The following is an 8,173-nucleotide window of genomic DNA, read 5'->3' as shown; positions in this document are numbered from 1 at the left end:
TCGTCATCTCTTCCTCTTGTCTGTAAAAGGATTCTAACTAACAGTTCTTTCAACATAAGATTGTCATGAGGATTAAATGAATTAATAGAGGTTATGTGCTTAACCCAATGCTTAGCTCTTAATAAGTGCTCAGGAAATATTGGTTTTATGTGGTATTTACAGGCTGCTAGGGGAGCACAATGGGAGAGTCAAGGAAGATTTCTGGGAAGAAGTGACACGACTTGAGTTTTGAGAGACAAGCACTGGTGATAGCTAAATGAAGTGAAGAAAAGTAATTCTTTAAAAAATGTTTTTAAATTGAAGTATAGTTGATTTACAATGTTGTATTCATTTCAGGTGTACAGTAAAGTGACTTAGTTTTATATATATATATATATTCAGTTTTATATATACTTTTTCAGATTCTTTTCTCTTATAGGTTATTACAAAATATTTAGTATATTTCTCTGTGTCATATAGTAGGCCCTTGTTGGTTATCTATCTTATATACAGTAGAGTGTATATGTTAATCCCAAATTCCTAATTTATCCATCCCCCCCTTTCCCCCTTTGGCAACCATAAGTTTGTTTTCTATGTCTGCGGCTCTAAGGAAAAGGAATTCTAAGTAGAGGGGGCAGCACATGCAAAGGTATGGAGGTGTGAAATAATATGATGAATGTGTGAACCCCAAGTAGTCCACTGTGTATGGCTGAAGCAGAATAATCCATGGCCGGAGGAAGGGAAAGATGATGACTGAAGCAAATAAAATATTAGAACTCATTTCAGCAGAAGAAATTCTGCAAAAAAAACATATATCACTCTCTACATAAGTGCCAAGATATATGAGGGATATGCAACCTGAAACTTTCAAAGACATCTGAGAAGACCTTCCACTGAGATAGGAGGCAGAAAGAACTGCAGAATGAAAAAGAGATGGAGCAGAAATGATGGCATCCTGACACTCAGTTAGAAACGTGTCATACAAAAGACAATGGTGTCTTGTCCAAAGGGTCAGAAACTTGCAACCTGTACCTTTCCTACAGATCCATGACCTCAAAGCCCATCTCCATCTACCACTACATTGAACTTTTTGACAGTCCCTCTCCCTGTTTGTTATCAGACACATAAGTATGTAGCTTAAGATCTTAATGAAAAAGCAGAGCAACTTGGTGCTATGACACCTGAACCCAGCAGCTGTGGGTGAATGACCTGCAGACAGAAAAGCAATACTCCTTGTCCAAGCAACACAGACATGGCTGTGCTGTGTCCTGTAGACACCCAGGGTTGAATTTGTGCAGTCATTGCCAGAAAAGCACACCACACCCACATGTCAAAACAAACATGATATCCAGGGGAGGAAAATCAAGGTTTCAGTTGTTTCTTTTCTTCCCTCTCCAAATCCCAAGAATCCAGTGAGTTTTAATAACACTTCTAAAATGTCAGGAGAAAAAACTCTTACTTTTAAAAAGTCGGAATCACCAAGGGGGTCTTTTGCAGAGTCTAGTTTCACTCTAGGCCCCCTCGGGGATGGTATGAGGTGCAGGTGTGCCTTGCTTTAAGAAAATGCAATGAAAAAAAAAACTCAAGCATAGATTAGAGACTTGAGGAGGTGATTATTCATATTGTAATATAGGTTTTAAATTTTATCTGAATCATAAGTTTGCTTTAAAACAGCAGTCCCTCTCCTGTGAAGCAGTGCCCATTTTCATATTGCTAATTTGGTAGAGTTGGAGAGAGAGTGTTGAGAAATTTAGTGTTCAAGGATTAAATAATTATTTTTATTTATGGAAGACATATCAAAAACAAAGGCTAAGCATTTATGAAATGTTGGGAGCCATTGAGAAAGGAAATAATTATGTATTAAGTATTTATTATGTGTAAGGCACTTTACATATGTTATGGGGATAAAAATTATTAAAGCATAATTCCAATTTCACTTCCTTCTTTTCTCTGCCTGAGTTTTTGCAACTTCCCTCATCCTCTCTCCTGTAAGAAGAGATCTGAATGTGTGGTCATTTTCTTATGATTTTTAAATAGAGCATCAGGAAAGCGGGTAGAGAGAGACAAGACTGGATGGTCAGGGGGAAGGGTGGAAAGGACTATGAGAACAAGAGCTGATATGGACCAAGGAGAGCTTGGTGATGTGTAAACTAATGGGGGACTTGAATGGGGATTCTCAAGAAGCTATGGGCTATGAGAAAACTGTATTTTATGAAGTCATACTTTAAGTTTTGAATTAAATTTCCTTTATGTTCTTCAAGAGATGCCTGGACTATGCTACTTTGAACGTGAAATTTTACTGATTCCATGCAATAGGAGGCATGTTTGATCTCATTCAATCTTGCAATAACCATATGAAGTGGGCATTTTATTTTCATTATACAGATGAGAAGACTGAGTTACAAAGATGTTCAGAGACTTGACTAAACCACACAGCTAGACTATGCAGAGCTTGGATTTGAAAATAAGTTTGTTTCCAGTATTAAAAAGACAGGAGATAACAAGTATTGGCAAGGGTGTGAAGAAAGGGAACCCTTGTACACTTGGTGGGAATGTAAATTGGTACAGCCATTATGGAAAACAGGAGGGAGATTCCTCAAAAAATTAAAAATAGAACCTCCATACAATCTAGCAATCCTACTTCTGGGTATACATCCAAAGGAAATGAAATCAGGATCTAGAAGAGGTTATCTGCACGCCCATGTTCACTGAAGCATTATTCACAAGAGCTGAGATATGTAAACAACCTGACTGTCTATGGACAGATGAATGGATAAAGAAAATGTGGCATATACATACAATGGAATATTATTTAGCCATAAAAGAAGGAAATTTGCCATCTGGAGCAACATGGATAAACCTGGAAGGTGTTATGCTAAATGATATTAGCCAGACACCAAAAGACAAATACTGTATAATCCCATTTATATGTGAAATCTAAAACTATTAAACTCATAGAAGAGAGAATAGAATGGTAGTTACCAGGGGCTGGGGCCCGGGGAAATGGGGAAATGTCAGTCAAAGGGTACAAACTTTTGGCTGTAAGATGAATAAGTTGTATGGAGCTAATGTACATCATGGGTCTATAGTTAATTATACTGTATTATATACTTGAAATTTGCTAAGAGAGTAGATCTTAAGTGTTCTCACCAAACACATACACACACAAATTATAACCATGTGAGGTGATGGAGGTGTTAATTAACTTGCGTGTGGTAATAATTTCACAATGTATACATATGTTAAGTATACATATGTTATACTTATATGTTATATATAAGTTAAGTATACATATGTTATACAATGTATACATATGTTAAGTCACATTGTACACCTTAAAAAATCATGTTGTATAACCTAAATAGATACAACTTTTATTTGTTAATTATACCGCAATAAAGCTGGGGGGGGGAACTCTAGAACATTAAAAAAAAAAACCAAGTAAAAATAGGCCTTTTCTTATATTATCTTTATGCAGTCATGTCAACTACCCTTCCTTATTTTCTGAGATTTCTTCTTTTTTTTCTTTTCTCTATTCAGTTAGGAAATAATAATCCTGATTTAATTCTGCTTGTGATTATCCTTAAGTTATTCAAAAGTATCTTTTCTGTTAAACAAAGCAGAAAATGTACGTACTGTATTTTGATTATTTTCTGTGTAAAATGGATATTTTAACATGGTTTTCCTCCTATCACCACCCCACATCTTCCTTTGCCTCCTCTTAAGTTTGTATAATTTTATGAGTATATTTGTTTTATCTATATTCTCTTTTAATAATCATTTTTGATATTCACATCAAATTTTATCAGCTGTAATTCTTAGTTCACCTATGTAAATATAGAGCTGTTTCCTCCATATTCTGGCATTAAGCTGCTTGACAGTCAAATCACTGTCCTACCTTTCAGTGCTATATCTTTGTCTTTTAATGTGTTTTCATAACATTTTTAATGGAAGGGTGGACAGAAGAAGAGGGAAATGTAATAGAACTAAATATACATATTTCATAAGAGAAAGGTAATAGACAAATCAATAAATAGCAATATAATCTTATTGTAAAAGAAACGGCTAAAATATTTAAAAGTAATAACTTGGGGGATGGTAATGGTGAGATAAAAGCTACTGTTTTGCACTACATACATTCTAATATGATTTATAAAGTAGCCACGTGCATACATTTTTTAAATAAACAGTGATATATGTGCCAAAGTCCTGGTCTAGACAATAAACATGGAATAAAAGTGGATGGATATGTGGTACACCTGGGCCGCTCTTCCCCCCCCCTCCAAGAAGTACACGGTCCTCGGATCTGGGGCTGGGGGAGAGTTGGAAAACACTAGGATCTGGTGAATGTCCTCAAGAACCAGTCCTTGCAACCTGCCCTCCTCCTACACTGGACTGAATCCCAGGGGACGGCCATAGAAGCCCCAGACAGATTTGGGGGTCCAAATATCGAGGAGTTCTATGTTCCACTTCTTGTCAGCATCTTGGGAGGCAGCAAGACCCTATAGTTCCTTGTGCCACTACGGATTAGACAAACAGAAGCACCAGGGCAGACTGACTTGAGGCAAAACCACAGATCCTCCTTATCCCTTAATGCGGTTCAGGGACAGCAGATTCTTTCCATGGGACTGACATTGTCCAGCATCTGAGAATGAGGCTGGAAGACCTGCAGTATGGAGTTGCCCATAGTAGATGTGGTGTGAACCATAAGACGAGGGGCCGGATAGGAACAAGGACATCTCAGGTGTGGCTGCTGTGGAGAGGGGATGATGATTAAAGACTAGATAGAACCACATACATCTCCGCAGATGCCTGTGTGGAACTAACTGATCATGAACGACATCCAGGAGACCCCTCTGAATGAGCTGCTGCCATGTAAATCCCTGTGGAGCTTGGATGCCTCACCCCACCACCCTCTCAGGGAGATGCCAGGAGAAATGCTTAAATGAATTGTCAGAATCCTTGGTTAGAAACAAAGAAACAACTCTGGTTAACATAAGCATTAAAGGAATTTACAGTAAGGATACCAGAGAGTTTTCAGAAACAGTGGGCTCAAGAAAAAGGGTGAATTACCTCCAGCCAAAACCACAACACAGGAAGTTTCTGGTGAGATGTGGATGACACCACCACTGCATCACCCCTGTCAGAAATAGACACAGGACATCACTGCTGTCAACCTCTGCCACTCCCAGAATAGGACTTTGGATGCCATTGCTGCCGCTGCTGCCAGGATAAATTCTCTAGTGTCCCTCACTTCCTGTTCACTGCTGATTTGATGTACTGGGTGAGGCTAGCCTGTTGGCCAACATCAGCCATGTGCCCAACTCCAGCTGCTTGGGTTTGATCCAGAGGGAATGGTCCCCATTTCCATTTATTGTAGCATCCCCCACCCCCTGCCCCACTCAAAGGAAAAAGGTTCACACTCATACTCTCAAATATGACCACGTCCACCACTTTTGACTGAGAATACTTTGAATCAACCTGATTTACCTGGAACGGACTAGATTTAATTATACTGTCTAAATTCAACCATAGAAAAAGGTAAGCTTACATTTTCACACACCTGAGCTTTGGTCTGAGGAGTTCACATCTACATCATTCAGTCACATGAATAACACCTTGCCTGTGCACATGAATACCCCATTTAATCATCACAACCACCCTGGACTGCATTATTAGCCCACTAACCTGACTGGAAAGTTAGGAAGCTAAGGGTCAAGGAAGTTCAGAGAATTTTTCACACCAGTAAGTGGCAGAGCCAATATCCAGTCTTGAGTCTTAGGTTTGCCTAAAGCCCTGAAGCCTTTTGAAACATTACACTGTGATTTATTCTCAAGATGCTAGAGCCAGATTGTTACTAAATTAAACTTTCTAGATCATTTTTTCTGAGCTCCTGTCCTTAGCATGATGTCATTTTCCTCTTCTGTTAGACCTAAAAGAGGAGTCTGTGTACATGTCCGAAATGCTGCATGCCTCCTCCAAATATGATACTGAAATCTAATAAAGCCTGCAGAATTCATCCTTTTTGGGTCACAGTCCTATGCCACCAGAGAAACAGAATTAATCAGAAACAAAGAACGAGGTATTATTTGCCTACTCACCATATTTTCCCACCCCAAGCTCCTTTCTTTCTCTTGCACTGCCTGAGTAGGAAGGGATGAGTAAAGAAGAAGGCATTTTCCAGGTAATCTTGTCTGCTGTGCTTCATCCTGACTGCACTTGGAGACATCAGGGATTCCCCACTCCTTTACCTCCCCTTAGCTGAGCAGAGTATTTAGGGGGCAGGAAATGTTTAAGAGTAGAACTGTAATAGGTGTAAGTAAGAAACATCTATTTTCCATTAAGGAGATTCACTTCTCTGTTGGGGTTGTTATAGGACTAGGTCAGGAGGCTGCTTGGGGCTGTCTGGTATCTTTTCTGCCTGCATTGCCCATCCCGTTGCAGCTCCCTCTCTGAAGCAGGTAGTCTCTTCTTCCAAACCTTCCTTCCTCTGATGGAGTCAGGTTGATTGGAGGCCTTGGTTTTAAGTAGTGACACAATAGAGTAATAATGGTGAATTTTTGTTTTCAGGACATTGGAAAATGGAGAAAGGAGCATTGTGCCCGTGTATTTTACAGCTGTTCAGTGAGGCTGTTCCCATGGTGAATTGCAGAGTAATTATATTTTATGGCAAAAATAACATCTTTGTGGGTTTCCCACACAACGTGGTTATCTGTTACTCAATCAACCCAATCCTAGCATAAGGTCTCACCCAGGGTCACCCTGTAGTAAACATTCAATGAATAGAAGAATGAAAACTCTAAAGGCTCAGAAACAGATGTAAATCCCTAGAGTCTGACAAATTGGATTTAGAGTAGACTAAGAAGGTTCAGTGAGTAATGTCAATGAAAATAGTTGGCAACCTGTTGCAACTCTTCATTTGTTTTCTGAGTGGCCTTCCTTCCTCCTTCCCTCCCTTCTTTCTCTCTCGTTTTTTCTTTCTTTCTTTCCTTTCATCACAGCAATTTTCAAGCACCAAGTAAAGAGAGTTGTCTATTGAATCCCCATGCACGTATCACCCAGCTTTAATGATCATCCAATTTTCTGCTTCGTTATTCTCAACCCCCTCTTTCTTCACACTTTTTTGGAAGTATTTTAAATCAAAACCAAGACATTTCACCCCAAATTACTCCACCCACCATTATTTTAGTATGTCTCTCCAACAGAAGATGGTTTAAAAATCTACAACAACAATCACACATCCTCAAATTAATAATAAGTTTGTAATGCCATCTAATAGTTAACTTGTGTTTGGCTTTTATCTCTTCTAGGCTTCCTGTAAGATTTTTTTCTTAAATGTTAATTTGTGGCTTAAGACTGGTGCTTTCCTACTCTTCATGGTTACCTCTAACACCTTTCCCTTCAAACTCCCATTGAGCACTTATGATTGTTAAATGAATAATTTCTATCTCTATTAATTCACTTGAGGAGCGAGCACTTAAAATGCACTCACCATTATGAAAGGCTCTGGAGCTACCACGGTAAGATAGGGTCCTTGCCACAAGGATCTTACAGTTCCAAGGGGAATATATGGCCAGTTGATTGTCCCCCGAACACTTCACACTCAGCATGATAAAATCAATCTCATCCTAAAAGGCCAGCTCTAAGTTTCTGAAGTCTGATGGTGACCTCACCATTCTTCATGCTTCCCAGGCTCCACGCTACTGACTCTTTCTCTTCATCCTGTCAGTTTCAAACCTGACTATTTGTCTTCTGAAATGTTTTCTGTATCCATCTATTTTTTTTCCTCCAGGAAAGCGTTTTTCTGTAATGAAGAAACTGTGATTGTGATGAACTGTGTAAGAATTTACAAGGGTCCTGCCTTCTCAGTTGGGGCAAACTGAGAGGGAGTTAGCAGAGCTCCAAGGGTCTGGAGTCCAATGTTTTTCCGGGAGAGGCTTCATATGAAGTGGGCCCGAGGATACGATGTCAGGATGGAGATACAAGAGCACAGGGGAAGGAGCTTGAAAAACAGTACCATGCATCCTATATGACAGGCATGGCAAGTAGGGAATGGGCAAAAAGGACGTAAAGCTGTGACCAGGAGTTTTGGGAGTGAGATAGGGCAGGTTGGAGGCATGACTCTTTCTGGTCCATTTGGAAATTCGTTTGGAAGCAGAGAATCAGTGTTTGATTGCCTGCTTTACCTAATTGC

This window comes from Pseudorca crassidens, chromosome 17 (genome assembly GCF_039906515.1).
Source record: "Pseudorca crassidens isolate mPseCra1 chromosome 17, mPseCra1.hap1, whole genome shotgun sequence".
Classification (NCBI taxonomy): domain Eukaryota; kingdom Metazoa; phylum Chordata; class Mammalia; order Artiodactyla; family Delphinidae; genus Pseudorca; species Pseudorca crassidens.
Note: the sequence above shows the minus strand (reverse complement) of the source record.